The sequence below is a fragment of the Pelodiscus sinensis genome, chromosome 7 (assembly GCF_052426305.1).
Source record: "Pelodiscus sinensis isolate ZL-2025 chromosome 7, ASM5242630v1, whole genome shotgun sequence".
Taxonomy (NCBI): domain Eukaryota; kingdom Metazoa; phylum Chordata; order Testudines; family Trionychidae; genus Pelodiscus; species Pelodiscus sinensis.
In genome coordinates this window covers 28,174,381-28,191,396 of record NC_143058.1, presented here as the reverse complement: position 1 = coordinate 28,191,396, position 17,016 = coordinate 28,174,381, and the positions used below count along the sequence as shown (strand labels likewise).

The following is a 17,016-nucleotide window of genomic DNA, read 5'->3' as shown; positions in this document are numbered from 1 at the left end:
AAAGAACCAAAACCTTGGAGCTGGCTTCCAAGGAGTTTCATAAAAAATGCATTTGTATTCCTTGCATTTGTATTACTTCCATTTTATAAATATTTATAGATTAATAAGTATTTTTAGGAAGGGTTGGGTTCCACCTCTAAAATGAAATCATTTGTGGTCACAAGGGATCATGAAGTTCATGCTCCCACATTTAAAAAATGTGGTTTGCTATTATCCCTAACTGATAAATAGTACCCTTATACGTCCATGATGGGTGCCTCATGCATGCAGCTAGAAATAATAATTACTAAATATGACATGCACATTAATTAGTGCTTGTATAAAAAATACATTTTAAAAGATATATCTGGATGAATCTGAAAATTAATTTTGGGTACTGCTCCCTCACCTGTCTTAGAAGGCAGCAGTGGCTTAGGCAAATGCTCCAGAGTAAGCAGAGAAGGACTTGAAAGCAGCTGATGGAAGTACTTCCCAAATGCTGATTGTCATCACCCTTCCAGTAAAAGGGACCATCTTTTGTCCAGTGGCCTCAAGTGTAACTCACTCATGTATCTTAAGTGCTGTCATCCAGAGGCAAAAACTACAATCCATCTCAGGTGTGCAAGGAAAAATCATTTTACATCACAGCAGCACTTTCCGTTTACTGATAGTAACTGGTTACCTCTCCTGTTACAGTATCATCTTCCTTCTAATTTACTATTCATTTCCTATTTTTAATTGCACATTATAAAAGACAAATTAATGGGTTTACAACTTCTTCCTTGTCTTTTGAATGTTAATATAGTCCCATCTCCTGGTTTATTTCATTTTACATGTACTTTGACAGCTTGAAAAGAGGCATCAGCTAAAGAAATCATTTTCTCTAATGAGCATCCCAGAGATATAAGACATTTGCACGTGGGGGTGAGATGTAAAGACATCAAGCAACAGAAGAGCTAACAAACATGAAGAGTGAAAGAACTTACAACACAATGAAAACAGAGGAGCCATGAACACCAGTAAAAAAAATTACTGAAGATTCAAACTTTTCATGGATTTCAGGAGCACTTGTTATTCCCCTTGATACTGAGGGGTGCAACCTGAGGCCTCTACTTACTACCGTCATAGAAGTGATTAATAATAACCGTGCACTGTAGTAACTCCAGATTGTAGTGGCTTTCTATTTCTGCTATTCCCATATACTGAACTGAATGGAGATATTGAAAACATTAGACCAAATTGATTTTAGTGTAACTTCATTTACTTCAGTGTATTTCATGGATGAATTAAGCTTAGATTTTTCTGTTGGAAAGAGCTAAGAGCTAATTAGGCAGTCTGGCAGTGGCAATAGAAAAAGCTTAAAAGAATGTTACATATAAGGTTTGGTTGAGGAGAAAAAAGAGAAAGCAGTATTTATTCACTTAGCTTCTTTCCCCCTCTTATTTTTCTTCTACCAGCCCCAAAGATGAAATATTCAAGCAACCTTACTCAGTTTTATAAAAACAATCAACATTTTTACACTGACTGGTTTGTTGGGAAAAAAAATCCCAGCAAGAGTTTCAGTTTTATATAAAATCAAAAGAATTGTAGTAATAAACACTGTAGTTTCACTTAGGTTTAAAATATTTTAGAACTGGTCTGTTCATTTCACATTAATAAAAATAAAAGGTTAATTGAATTATTTGTGGATCCCTGTCACAAAAAGTACCATGGCTCCAGGCACTAATTTCACTCTGGTAGAAGTCAAAAGAGAGGAGAAGGAATTAATAGGCATGGAAACTGAACCAACCTCTCCTGTCAAAGTGGTACTGTTGTCTTTCAGAGGCGAAGTCACATTGTTGAATAGTATGGGGGAAGGCTGCACTTTTTCTGCTGCTGATAAGCCTTTTGTATAGATAAAACAAGGACTTCAATTTACCAGGTTCTCACAAGAGCACCTTCGCTCAGCAATAAATTCATGGGGAATATTCTGCAGAGTTTAGCATTTCGTTGACCATGTGACGTCTCTTACATAACATTTTCCCCAACCAGAAATTTTGTTTTCTAATTAATGACAACGTGTCCGAGAACAACAATATGAAACTTTACAGTCTGTATTTGTGGATGTAATTCTCTTCTCCCTCCCTCCTTCCTCTCCTCCTCTGATGCTCTCTTGAGGAAGATTCCCTAATCTTGTCAGATAGCGAAGACAGAAAACTGGCTCCTGTTCTGCACATGATGAAATCATTTGTTCTGTGAAAGACAAAAACTGATGACCTTAGTAAGGCCTGGATCCAAACCTCCTTCAGACAGGCAGCTGCTGAAAGATCTTTTATCTCTTTTCTACAAGAAGGGGGAAAAAAGATAGAAGGATGCTGCATTCTATACATCCTACAAAACCTTAAAGGGAAATATCCCACAGATTTAATAATTTAATAACTGCCATGAAATAAGGGAAGGGATGCATCTGTGCTCAAAAAGCATTTATGACAGACATTATTTTACAAGACAGCTCTATTTAACATCACTTGGAACAATTTAAAAGGAACTAGTAAAATTTTTATTTTAATTACTACAGATATTTTTTAAATTTGCAATCCATGCAGGTCACATTCAGGGGCTGCCCAAATGTTTAAAAAGCGACTGTTTTTAAGACCTGTTGTTTAAAATAATTCTTATTATTGATCATTTTGTGGACTAAAGGTTTTTATGGGCTTAAAACACTATTGTCAATTTGAACCAAAAATTAAATTTTATAAAATTAAGCTTTTATATACACAAGGTATCACCAAGAAAGATGTTTCTACATTTTAAAAGATTTCAAATGAAAAATATCTGTAAATTAACAAAAATCTCTTCTGAAGAGTGTGAAATCTAAATACTGCAGCAGTAATAAAAGAAAATGAAAATATTGGTAACATTAGAGAGGAGAATTTGCATTTTTATTGAACTATGAAAATCATTTTAAAATGTATGACTTATCTTTTACAATAAAGAGTTAGGTATGTTTTGCTAAAATTCATAAAAACTTGTGGTTAGGTTTTAAACAAGACCAGATATTCCTGATTCATTTCAAATGCTGAGATCTTAAATCTCAGGCAAATATATGAACTCTAGCCTAGCTTGAAAAAATTGTTCAACTGCAACAGATATCCTTGTTATCTCCTCATTTCTAAAGTACAGGATGTTGTATATAGAGATCTCTGAAACATAGACAATAATGGGAAACTAATTGCTGGTGTAAAGTATCTGATTTTTTAAAAATCAAATGAAGCAATTTACTATCTTCTACATTGTTCTCTGCCAAAGTAAAGATGTTAAGAGAACACATGAGCCCCATTCACTCAGTTTTGTGGTCAAAGAGCTGCTGAATATCAAATGTATATTTCTGGGACTTTTTACCATTTCTTCCACTCTCTCTCAGCTCTTCTTTACTATTTCTTTCTCAAAAGTAAACTAGCTCCAATCATTAGTCTAAGCTCAAAAGAAACCAATAAAGTGTGGGAAGTTTTCAGCATGAGGCCTTTATTATCAATAGCAATTCAACTTTCATGACTCCCAACAGCCAAAAGTTCACTAGCTACCACAATAACAACATGACTGAGAAATCATGAAAATTTTTGTATCCTAGAAATGCAATTTGCAGCCATCAAAGAATGACAATATTTTGAAAAAAAAATGCCCCAAATTGGAATAGGGTCAACATTTTGATATTTTCCATTAAATGAACATTCCAAAGAGATTTAGATTTCAAAGCATCTAATTGATTCATTATAACATCAAAACATCTAAAACATCTAACATAAATGTAAAATATAATTTTAAAATATAATACATAAATATAACATTAATGTTCATAGTACGAGTCAATAAAGATGAAATTAAACATTTCAGCATTATCCAGATAAGAAAGTTGAAACAAATTGTTTGATGTTTTCAGGTAGAAAATGTCAACAAAATTGACATGTTTCTAAACTGGTATTCAGATTTTGATGGAATTTCACTTTTCAATGGAAAAATATTCTGGCAAAACATGTTAAACCAGCTTTAGTCACCTGATCCTTTTTCAAGAAGGACTAGACAGAACTCCATTTGAGGCCCTTTCTAATACTCTTTAACTGGCTTCTAAGTTCCCTTGTATGGCTGAAGAATGAAATAGCTCTTTTAATAAATTATATCTACCAAAGTGACATTATGTAACCTCATGAATTGTGGTCTAATTTTTTAAATAGGATTTGGATTAATTTGTTAGTAACCTGTTAAAATTGCCTTTGAGAATCTGTTGTAACTTTGTTTCTATATTGTAAATGAAACCCTATTTTAGCCATATTGTAACTGAGACCTCATTTTACGTTTTTTTTATTGCCTTAACTCTGTTTAAAATTAGGTGTGTCTATGTAAAAGTGTGAACATGGGTGTGTGTATAAAGGAATCAGTCCCTGAAGCCAGCCTGTCTAGAGACAAGCTGCCAATGCCAATGCCACCATGATGGCTGAAGAACAACATGAGTCAGCCCTGAAAAAGAACCCACCCCAGAAAGAGAAACAAAAGCCCCCACCAAGAAAAGATCGAAGTTCCATCTGCTGTTAACTGACAACTGATGGTCATCCAGTGCCCTGGGACAAGACAAGATTGATGGACTAAAATATATAAAAAGATGGGTGCAAAATATAGACGTGGGTCTTTCAGTTCTACAATCATCCTCCAAAAGAATCAGTACACACTAACACGACCCGGCTCCCTTCTTCATGTCTAGACCACTTGATCAGTGGAATAGCATCAGCAACTGAGGCTGGTAATTATATCCTATCTGTAGAACTGTCTGTATGAATGTATGTGTGGTGCACAATTTTAGTAGGTAGGGACAGTAAATGAATTCTGCCTTCACAATAAATGTGGCATATAGCTTTACCCCCTAAAAGATTCTGCTAGTTCTATTTCTACAAGTATAAAACCCTCTGGAATGCTGCAAAGGACTCTCTTTCCAAGGCTCTAAGAGCTGAAAACATGCAGACAGAACATAACAAATCAAGACCTAGGCTATGTCTACACTGGGAATGTTTGGCAACAAAAGTTCTGTCAATATGCAAAAGTCGCCAAAAGTGAAAACTGGACAAACCAGTTTTTCTGTCTTCAACTGTCAACATTTCATGGCCACATTGTTGACAGACAGAGCAAAGCAATGTAAGCATCCCACAGTGCAATGCTCTGGGAAGGCAACACTGTTTTCTGTGCTTTTTGGGATTCCCTCATAGCTCTGTGTACTTTCCATGCTAAGGAATGTCAAAGCACCACAGCAGTCTCTCCAGGCCACCCCCTACAGCAGCAGAAGTCTGTCTGCCGCTGTGTTCCTAATGCAGGGCAGAACAGAAGCACTCCAATGATTTGCTCTTTGTTTTCCAAGTGGAGCAATTAACAGCTGTCAGATACTTCACAGAGCTTTAAAAGGGAAAGAGTGCATGCCTGCAGGACAGCAGAGATAACAAAACACTGAGCACAGCCATCAGGGCAGGAATTGTGGGATACTGGCAGAACCCAGTTCTCTTGATAAAACAAACAGCAGAGTTCACACTGGCTCTTTGTCGACAATAAAGACAGGGGGAAAGACAAAAGTCTCTTGCAGGGCTTGAAGTGTGTTTTCTGACAGAAGTCACATTGCAGCATTAACACTTTCACTGGTTTGTTGCCAAAAGGCAGATTTTAGTGACAAACATGCCAGTGTTGACAAGGCTATAGAGTTAAAATCAAGTCTCCCATGGTAGTACAGACTGTTTACCATGAGATCAGCCTGGGAGCAGCAGTTGTAAAAGCCACACTATTTTCCATCCCGACTTACGTGAAGTAAGTGAACTACATGGCATGCTTTCTTTTCCTTTTGGTGCTGTGGAAATGGGCTTTGTTGATAGAGAGGAGGACAGACACTTAGAGTCATTAACTCCTCCCAATCTTGCAGGAATTCAATGCATAAATTAATAATGACCACATCAGAGCTCCTGAATCTAAATATATAAAATGTCCTGCCTCCTATAGGGACCAGGTTAATCTACAGCTATTGACCTGATTAGAGAAAAGTTTGAAGCTATTATTGTGGCAAGGAGGAATAAGAAGTCATTGTAGTCCTTCTCATTGCTCTAATGAGATATGTACTAGCCCAGAAAACCTGATGTGTTGGACAGATAAAACAAAATACAGCATATCCTAAATCCAAGAATCTACAGTATACAGTCAGATGCATAAACATTTTAAGGAAGAGATGTGACAGCTTAAAAATGGTCTATAAATATATGAATTAGATCAACACCATGGGAAAGCTTCTTAGTCCTGTCCATATTCAGACATATAAATCAGCAGATAGTATGATGGGTTTTAGAAACTGAGGTCACTGAATGCATATTTGCTTTATGCAGATTAATACTTACATCTCTACTGCCAAGATCTACAGCTCCATCCTGCTCACCTTACAGACTAATTATGTATGTCTAGTAGCATGCCAAAATAAACAAGCTCTTACAGCTCTGTGGAGACCTGGAGGGGGAAAAAAGTGAGTGAGAGAGAGAAAGAGAGAGAGAGAGAGATCTGGGGAGCACAAGCACAATGCAGCAGCTTCAAGGAAGCTATGATCAAACTCATACAAAAGTACTAATCAATAAATGAATGAGATAATTAAATTAACATTGAGCCACTAAAATTCCCTTTTGTGCTCAAATTGCAGAATTAAACAACAGTCTATCAAGGATTAATACAAAAGGAAAAGAAATCAATAAACTTCCCATAGTATAGTTATTGCCTGTGACAATTAGTTCATTGGCTAAACAACCCAGTGCAACATTTCCTAGCAGGCAGTGGTACAGAAAAAAAGGAAGGCTCCTTTTCATCAAAAAATATTGTATACATACTTAAAAAAATCTGTTATTCTTAGAAGTAACTCCGTAATCTAGACTCTGGATACTCCTGAAGTGAAATCCTGACAGGAATGTTTTGTGTGTGTGTCTGTCTTGATTCAGCTTACCATAGTGGGGTGGAAGCATCATGATAGTTAAAGATGGGAGGAGACTGACTTGAGCTGCAAATTTTGACATGAAGTAGGAGGATCTGGAGCCATGTTCATCCCATCCCTTTTTCCTTTGTGCTAATGCTGTTTTCAGGGGTCACTTATTTAGACCCAGAAATGACTCCAGAATGCTAAATACTTAGCAAGAACATTTCTATATATGGGTGTTTGTATTATTAATGGATATAGCTCCTGACATGCTGGATTCATTTTTAAGATTAAGGAAAGTTGATCAACAGATGAGACTGATGCCCAAATGGATGATTTGCATTAGTAAGTAGGTTTTCTATGAGAAGTATTTTTACAAACTTGACTTACTACCAATGAGAACACATTAACTAAGCATGATAACTGCCCTCTAAAATCAAACAATGATCTTCAGCAACTGGTTTTATGTGTTAGTATGCATATTGTCCTAGGAATACAGAAACAGTTTTTACCATTCATCTCTCAATTTCAGATCAGATTCAGGTGAAAATCATTCATGCACTGACAGGCAGAAAAAGGCCTAATGTACCAATTAAGACATGTTTAGATCCTATTTTGAGGGTCTGAATTTAGCACAGCATGGACTTCTGCCTGACCATCATGAAGGAAAGTCTTGTCACCATGACTTGACTCCTTCTACTTTACATTTTATTTAAAAATATTTTAAAACAGTTTGCGCACATCAATTTGCTTTAGCAAAAGACAGTTTGTATTCATCCCAATGCCAACTGTCCCTATGCAAATCTCAGCTCATTGTAGCAAAATAGAAAGAAATTAAGAACAGAAGCAGGCATTGCAGTAATTAGTTCAGTCTTCTACAATTCAGAGATATCAGGTTTCACATTTCGCCTTAAAGCAAGATATCTTTTTTCTAAAGTTCACACAAGGAAGACACCAGTCGTGCTCTACAGAAAGAACAGGGAGGGAGGAAAATGTAAGTGCAGCTGCAGTCTCTTGTTGACTAGTTTGCTGGATGATTTTTCACACAACAATAAAGAATGATGGCCCAATGGAAAAAGCTCATTAGTAAAATATGTTTTCCGTTAAAAGTACTTTTATGAGTTAGTGCCAATGTGAATAGATCAACTGAGCATGACAACTGCCCTCTCGAACCAAATTACTGTATTGTATTCAGCACAAGCCATCATTAATTATTGTGGCAAACAGCCTACTTCCCAGTGCCCAGCACTGAATTCTGGTTTTGCTAAATGTACAGGAGCTTTGCTTTCCACTTTCTGGATCCAGTGCTTAATTTGTGCCAGGGCTTGCCAAGACTGAGCCCTGGCACCTCTGGGTTTGCTGAATCAATCATGAAAGTAAAAAAATTGCTTGATCCCTAGGACCTCTATCCTTACAAATTAAGCACTGTCTGGATCAAATCTGAGATAGCAAAAGGGAAGTTTCTTGTTTATTGTAAGTCTGCTGGCACTCAGGAAGAAAAAAACTATGCAGAGTTTTAATAACTCTTCTATATTGTCTTCAGTGCTGAACTTAATAATGAAGGCTCCTGCAACGGCTATATTCTTCCCTCATCAGATGATATCATTAGGCAAGATGAATATTCAAAATTCAAAAATGGTTGAATAGCGCTAGTTATTCCACTGCTGAATATAAAACTCTACAAGTGGATGCCAGGTGCAATATTTCAAACTATCAAAAGATATTTGGGTCCAATATTTGGCCCAGTCTATTAAAGAGAAAAGAATTTTTCAGTTTCTGAATTTTTAACAAAATATAGGGACTTATGATTTCAGGTTTTCTTTTGGTTCATCTCTGTACAAAACAGAAATGTTAATAAAATGAATTGTCAAAAATCCGTACACTGAATTTTTACTGTGTGCTGTTCTGTCATTTTAACAACCACAGTCATAGAATATATAATAGTGAACTTTTACAGAAGAGTAAAAAATGTAGAGAGAAAGAGATCACATTCTTCTGCTCTTTATTATTTATTTAATTTATATTATTTTACAAATAAAATATTTTAATGAAAAAAATAATAAGAGTGTGATGCTAATTAGCTGCAAATTACAATAAAACATCCTTATGGCAACTCATTTTATAAATAGTTTTTTCCCTAAAATATACCACTGCAGGGAATGTATGCTTCTTTAGCTACATGGATATAATTTCCAATGGGGCTAACAGGCATTACCATATGTGAGCACCGTGAGGGGAAAAGAGGCAGCTAAGGAATCAAAATATAGTCTTAGCAGTCTCCCCCTCCACCCTCCATTTCAGATGTAAATAAAGAATGGCTTCCAGTTAGTTACAAGAAACTGTTATAATCAGTCAAAAGCACATACATCATTACATTGTCATCAAACCCATCTCTCTTCAAAATGCTAAAAATACCTGATGTGTTCCTAACACAGGAAGAAGGGAGGTTGCCAGGAAAGGGTGAAATGCGTTAGAAAAATAAAACGCGCACAAAACTCGAATTGCAAAAACAGAACCACAAAGACTTTGGACTCAGTCCTGCAAACCCTTACTCTGAATTCTACCTAACGAAACTGCTAACACCAGGAAGGGGTCTTCATGTTCTAGCCAATACTAAGTTTGATTGTTTTAGTTTATAAGCCCCATGCACAGGAACGATTAAACCACTCTTAGCAACTTGTAAGAAATGATCATTTTACATACAGGGACTTTCATCTTGGTGGATTTACACACTCGAAGCCTTTGGCCAATGGCTTTGACCCAAGTGAGTTACACTAAACAGGAACATTCTTATTCCAGAATAAGAGTGTCCACAGTAGAGTTACCCTTGAATAACTTCATTTGTAGACAAGACATTATACAACCCTTCTGAAATAACCAACTAGTCAAATCCATGGCCTATAAAAGAAATGTCACCTATTATTATAAAATCACCCCTTCCTGTAGGATGATAGCTTGAGGCATAGGCTCAGAAATTTGAGAACCCAAATACATTTTTCCAAAGCTTCTGGGACACTGTGGAGAAGACAAACCTAATGATGTTTCTTAGGAATTTATAGCATTTGTGGTGACTCGGTGCCATGCAGAATAATGTGTACACTCTGAAAACATAGTTATTTTACACCCTTCTCCTGACATTTGTGCCTTGCCCAACATCTGAATGTAAACTGTGAAATAGGAAGGGGACTTTTCCTCAAATCTTGTTTGCTTTTGATCTCAAATATCCATTAACACTTCATTCAAGAGCTCAGAATTTTTCATTCAGTGAACTGACCTGCTCGATAACATAACCTCAATTGATCTGCACAACACCTCCAAGCTCCAGATCAAGCCTTATTGAAAACATTTGTAAACCTAAAGCCCTTGCTTCAGGGTCTAGTCTATTCCTTTCCACAGAGACATTCTGTTTCCATTTCTTTCAACTACCTAGGCTGTTTACATTTACATTTGCCATTTTATCTCCCTAGTGGCTTAGACCTGCTGTGGCACCCGCTAATCAGCAGCTGCTGTTACCGAAAAGAAAATTGAAAAACAAACCACTCTTTTTCTAGATCTTCCTCTTTCTACACCACATTGAAAAAAGAAAGACTGGAAAGAGGACTTCAGGGCTTCTTACAATGTAGAAGTGAAATTCCAAAAGCTGCACGGTTCAAATAAATGTGGGGAAATTGAGGGGTATTGTCCCCACCTTCTCCAGGCTCTGTGGAAATGAAAATGCTCATTAAATTAATCAACTTCAACCTCCAGATGACTGATCTATGGTAGACCTCATTGATGTCACAATGGCAACAGAGCCAGTGAGAAATTAGCTTACTTCATAACTATAACTAATGCTCGTTACCTGGAAGAGGCCTCTTTCTATGGGTCAGAACCACAATGTGCATTGTCATGAAACGACAAGTGAGAGATGGTGAAGAGGAGCTTCAAATTAACCTGCAAGGGTAACTGGATGTACTTCTGGTCAGAGCATCTATCCGTCTCTGCTTTCACTTTAATTATTTTAAGTTACTCAGTCTTCTTTATTTCAGATGTCCACATTTTGCACACTTTTACAATGACTGTTTGTCCTAGCATTTTCTATGGCATCACCATAATTTTAGATACTTTTTTTGCCAGACACACAGACTATTTCTTAAAGTGACACCATCAAACATGACCTGTGATATGCAGAAAGTAGTCCCATTATTATTAGGAATGGCCTCACAGTTGAAGCTCCTTTTACCAAGCATCATATTATTACCACTGTGTTTTCTGTAAAAGTTCAATAACCTTAAATATGTGAGTAACTGATGGCCATAACATTGGTGAAGATACGGAATAGCACTGGGGAATGAGGTAAAGATGAGGACTTCAGATTCCCAAGTTTCTTGTGACCAGCAATGTAAATTTAGGGCAGATTGTGTCACTTTTTTGGGTAACATCTTTGTCAGCCTACAGCCTCATTCTCTTCACTGGGATGAGGTACTAACTCCTGTGACCAACACTACCACAAGATGGCCTTTAAAATCATGTTTCAGGTTCCAAAAAATTGGATACTGGTTGCCTTTTTTTAATGCACTTTGCCTTTATTTGATTTGGGAAAGAATAAAAATGAACAAAATACAATACATAGAGAACCTTTCGAGGAAGGTACAGATTAAGGAGCGGTTTTTCAAAGGCACATATAAATTAAGGTCTTAATTCCCACTGGATTTCAATGAGAGGTGAGTGCCATACAGACCTTTGTGCCATGGGAAATATCCCATGTCCTTTCACTAAAATATACTGTATTGACAATTATATCTCCTCATAAGTGTGATTCTTGCAACTCTCATAGAACATAAAGACCCATCTTCTTTATGTTTTTGAACTAAGATGATACACTATGTGTCTGCTGGCACCAAATTTTAAAGGTATAAATCAAAGGTTAACAATTAAAGTGAGATGTGGGTTCTATACCAGCCTACAAGGAGACCTTGGGCAAGGTATTTCACTTCCTTGTGCCTCAGTTTCTTCACTGGAAAATGAGGATGATGCACACCTCCATAATAAAGCACCTGGTGATGCCTTGGTGAAAAGTTCTATATAAGAGCTAAGTATAATTACTGTTCTTTCAGATGGCAACAGTAACATTCTATTTCTTTGATTATTTTTCCCAGTTAACATTGGTACTTTAATCAATTCTGTATTTCACAGTTCATTTAACAATCACAATAAGAAGGCAAGGTTCTGGATATTTATTGCCTCAGGCCATTATTGTTTTCCACTTTGACTGTCAACTCAAATAACTTTTATACACACAAATTTTTAATTGCTAGTAGAAACAATTCAGTATTTTTCATGTGATTCACGATGTACAAATCACTTTAGCCAGCTGTATCTAAATTAGCAGGATCTACACACAATAGCTTCATCACAGTAATTTATTCATATTATCAAAATAATGGTTTGATGGACTGCAGGCTAACAGATTTTAACTGCATTTGTACAACTCTCATTTTGTTATAAAATAAGAAATTGTGCATATAACCACCATATATAGTGGGTGAAATCCTTGCCCAACTGAAGTCAATGGAAACATTTTCCTTGATGTCAATGGAGCAAGCATTTCACCAATTGTATTCAAAACTTACCTTGATCATTTAAACATTACTTTCCACAATACAAGTTCTATGTTTCCTTTTGTGTATCACACTGTTCTTTAGCAGTATATTCTCTTTTCAAAGTTAAACAATGTAGAAAAAAGGCGAGCATATGAACCTTGTAAAGAGTTGGTTTAGGGACACAATCTCTCTGTCAAGGCATGAATGGAATTCCAGAAATATGTCTGATGATAGATTCAGCAGTGTTTTACATTCTAACTGTATTCAGCAAAGGGAAAGAAGCATATAAGTATCATTAAACATAGATTAAAGAAGTACCTTACTACAAGAAAATAGACATCATATAAGCCATATTCATTTGTATGTACCCAGGTGACAATGCAAGACAGAAAAAGAGAAAAGCCAAGAGATTGCAAAACACTGACACAATTATTGGAAACTGGAACATGAATCGAGAATTGGAGATTGAGAAGGATGGTTCTGTGGATAAGGCATCCCTAGGATTCAAGGAGTCTCTTGTATACCAATTCCTCTGTGCCCAGGTTACCCACCTGTAAAGTGAGGATAATATTTCTCCACCATACCCATGAACCTAAATTCATTAATAATGTCTGTGAAGCTCTCAGATATTTCTGGGATAGACACACCATTAATTCAAATGTGGAACAGAGGGTTGTTTGTTATTTTTGGTATATATGTTGTCTGATGGTGTTTACAATGTTCCTATAGTAGCTCTCTATATCTATACACTCTTTCCTTTATTTTGTGAGTAGTTCTTTTTCTTCCTAGAATCCAAAATCAATGTCATAGAAAGGCCAATTAGATACTCCTACTTACCAACTACCATACAAAAACAAAAGGAAACAAATAAGATGACAAACACGTTTAAAAGAGATACATAGAAATATAGTTAACCTGTGAAACTTTCAGCCACAGGATAGTATAAAGGACTAAACTTTCTAATAGTCTAAACTATTAGACTAAACTAGGCTAATAGTCTTGATTATAGTTAGCCTGAGAAAACATAAATTGTTGTTATTCCCTTTATTTTCCTTCCCCAATCTCTTCTGATTTTACATCCCATTTTAATACCTTATCACAAATTAGACTGCTAGCTCTTTGGGGCAGGGATCATACTTTATTCTGTGCACAAATAGCATTTGCTGAGGCTACCATCCTGAACAGGGCCTCTGGGTGCCACCACAGTACAAACAAACAATAATAAAACTCAATAGAAATGAAAATTAAAGGAAGAAAAATCATGCTAAACACAAATACAGGCAGTCCCCGAGTTACGCGGATCCGACTTATGTCGGATCCACACTTACGAACGGGGCCCTCTCCCTGGTCTCCAGCAGACCAGGGAGACGAAGCAAAGCGGCGGAACACGCGGGCAGCGGGCAGCCCAGACGCGTCTGGGCTGTCCGCCGCCTGCGTGCTCCGCAGCTTTGCTCTGCTTCGCTCCCCGTTCCCCTGCCAGGGGGACGGGGAGCAAAGCAGAGCAAAGCGGTGGAACACGCGGGTGGCGGACAGCCCAGATGCGTCTGGGCTGCCCGCGTGTTCCGCCACTTTGCTCCCCGTCCCCCTGGTCTGCAGACCAGGGGGACGGGGAGCAAAGCAGAGCAAAGCCGCGGAGCCCGAGGGCAGCAGGATAGCCAGGGCGCGTCTGGGCTGTCCCGCTGCCCCCATGCTCCGTGGCTTTGCTCCGGGCACCTGTGGTACAGCAGCTGGGGCGCTGCCGGTTGGTCCCGTAGCGCCGCTCTGGGCGCTATGGGACCAACCCAGCAGCACCCCAGCTGCTCTGCCCCAGGCGTCCTGATTCAGCCACGGCTGGTCAGTTTCAGCAGCGGCTGAATCAGGACGCCTGGGGCAGAGCAGCTTGGGTGCTGCTGGGTTGGTCCAGCGGCGGCGCTACTGGACCAACCCAGCAGCACCCCAGCTGCTCTGCCCCAGGCGTCCCCAAGTCAGCCGCTGCTGAAACTGACCAGTGGCTGACCGGGGCTTCCTGGAATCAGCCGCTGATCAGTTTCAGCAGCAGCTGACTTGGGGATGCCTGGGGTTCTTAAGTTGAATCTGTATGAAAGTCAGAACTGGCGTCCAGATTCAGCCACTGTTGAAACTGATCAGCTTCAGCAGCGGCTGAATCTGGACGCCAGTTCCAACTTACATACAGATTCAACTTAAGAACAAACCTATAGTCCCTATCTTGTACGTAACCCGGGGACTGCCTGTACTGGTAAGATGTAGTCAAGTGTAATACTTCTGTAGGAATTCAGTGGGAAAGGTCAGATGATATCTTCTGTACAGTTGAAACTAAAAAAGCAATATATGCAAAAACATTATGTTTACAAAAGCCAAAGTAGGAGACGTCTAGTCTCTTCTAGACAGAACTTCTGTTTAGCTCACATGGAAATTTCAGTACAACTGTTACACTGTACTAACCAAACACTATATTCATTTTGTTTTCTTATCACTGAAATGAGAGCTTCTCTCCCCACTTCCTAATTTATACATCATCCCAAAGTAAATATGTTCAAGTTTACCATAGGATTGATTGTCACTTCAGAATAGCATCACATCACTCTACATCTGTTTATAGTGGCACAACATAAGGGGAGGTGATTTGAAAACTAATAATAAGTGGTAACAGGTCAAAGCAAAGGAAAACAAAGGAACACTGTGACGTGACCTTTAAACCTCTTCCTGCAGTACCGTAGGTTTTATCCTTGCACAAATATATGCTATCATTCAAAACACTGAACATCTTCAGTTTTCCTACTTTTGATAATTGGAGCTTTCTAGCATAATATTTTCCACTGACAATGAATTTTAAAGCAACCATATCAAATTGTAATGGAAATTCAGCAGTCCAGCACAATAAGTATGTTCATTCCCCTTTCCATCTTCTACCCCAGTGTTTCCCAACCATGGTTCCATGGAACCCTGGGGTTCCGCAGACCATTGTCAAGGGTTCCACGAGAAATCGTGGAATAAATAAATAAATAAATAAATAAATTCTTACAATGTAAGCTGACATATATATATATGCACACACACACTAGCCAAGTAGCCCATCATAAGACGGGATTTTCAGGTCTCTCCTCCACGTCGGTCTTCTCTCCTGAGCCTCCGGTCTCTTGCTCCGTCTCTCTCTCTCGCTCTCTCCTCCTCCTCCTACTGCCTCTACTTCTCTCTCTCTCAGCTCTCCTCCGCCTCCTGCCTCTCTCTTTCTCTTCTTCTCCCCCTCCTGCCTCTCACTCGAGGGACCGCGGCGCCCAAACGGAGCAAGCAGCCATTTGGGCTCCCCCATGGCGACCCATCTGAGAAGCACAGAAGTCAGCCGAGTGCCACGGGGGGAGGTGAAAGGGGGTAGGGCGGTGACGTACATGGCCAGGCCCCACCCCCTGCCATGTACGTTACTGCCTCACCCCCCTTCCCCTCCCGCCGTGGCACTCTGCTGACTTCTGCGCCACTCAGCTGGCCCACTGTGGGGGAGCAAGCAGCACAAGCGGACGTTTGAGCCCCTCACTCCTCATGCAGCACGGGCCGCCCAGAGGGAACAGCCAGCATTTCAGGCAACAGAGCCGCCCAGAGGGAACAGCCAGCATTTTAGTGTTACAGACTCACAGACATTGGACTACTATATATATGATAACAGCTCTTTACAAATACATTTTCTTGACAATAATTTAGCAGTAATTGAATTGCTATCCCTGCTGACTTTTTCTGACCAAGTAAATGTTTTCATAGGCAGGGGTTCCTAGGGATATGAAAAATTATTTTCGGAGTTCCTCCATGGGAAAAAGGTTGGGAATCACTGTCCTACCCACATACTTACTAGGCCCAAACCTACATGCAAGGAATGAGAAGCACAGTGTGAGATTTTTAGTTATAGGACAGTGAACAGCATTAGAGATCCATGTGCTTGATACAGAAAATTAACCCTGAAAACAAAAGGTAAATTATCTTTGACTCAATTATGTATCTATTAATTAGAATACATGGTGCCTGCCTTGCTCCTATTGGCTACCAAGTTTTCAATCTGTACCCGTGTTTAATAATAAGCCTGGATTTAGGGTCAGATAGAGCTATGCTGATTTACACAGGCTGAAAATCTGCCCATAGGCTTGTTAGACTGTTGCATTGAACTTTTACTCCAAGGGTGGGGTTTCAGGAGAATGTGTGTGTTGGGGGGGGGGAGGTGGAGGGTGCCCTCCAGGACTCCGTTTGCTTTGCATCCCATTCCCTGGACTATCAGGAAGTGAGGAGGAAGTGTTTGCATTCCATGCATGTCTCTCAAACCTGGCTGGTGGAGGGAGCTCACCAGCCAGGTGTGAGAGGCATGGACAGAATGTAAGAACTTTCCCTTCACTCCCTGATAGTCCAAGGATGAAAAACATGCTGCACTCTGGAACGCAAGGCTGCAGCCTACCCTGCTCACCCAAAACTCTGCCCTTGTTTATTGCTACTTGTAACACCTTCAATGTGCACCTTTAC

General features: G+C 38.9%; 1 long non-coding RNA gene across 1 annotated transcript; it reads right to left on the bottom strand.

Annotated features, from left to right (window-relative positions):
- Positions 1-299: 299 nt before the first annotated feature.
- LOC149524046 (uncharacterized) lies at positions 300-10,720 on the bottom strand. Its single transcript, XR_016350008.1, has 3 exons — positions 10,554-10,720; positions 6,378-6,483; positions 300-2,211 (listed from the first exon to the last, which is right to left on the bottom strand). It is a non-coding gene; the product is annotated as an uncharacterized LOC149524046 (long non-coding RNA).
- Between the last annotated feature and the right edge of the window lie 6,296 nt (positions 10,721-17,016).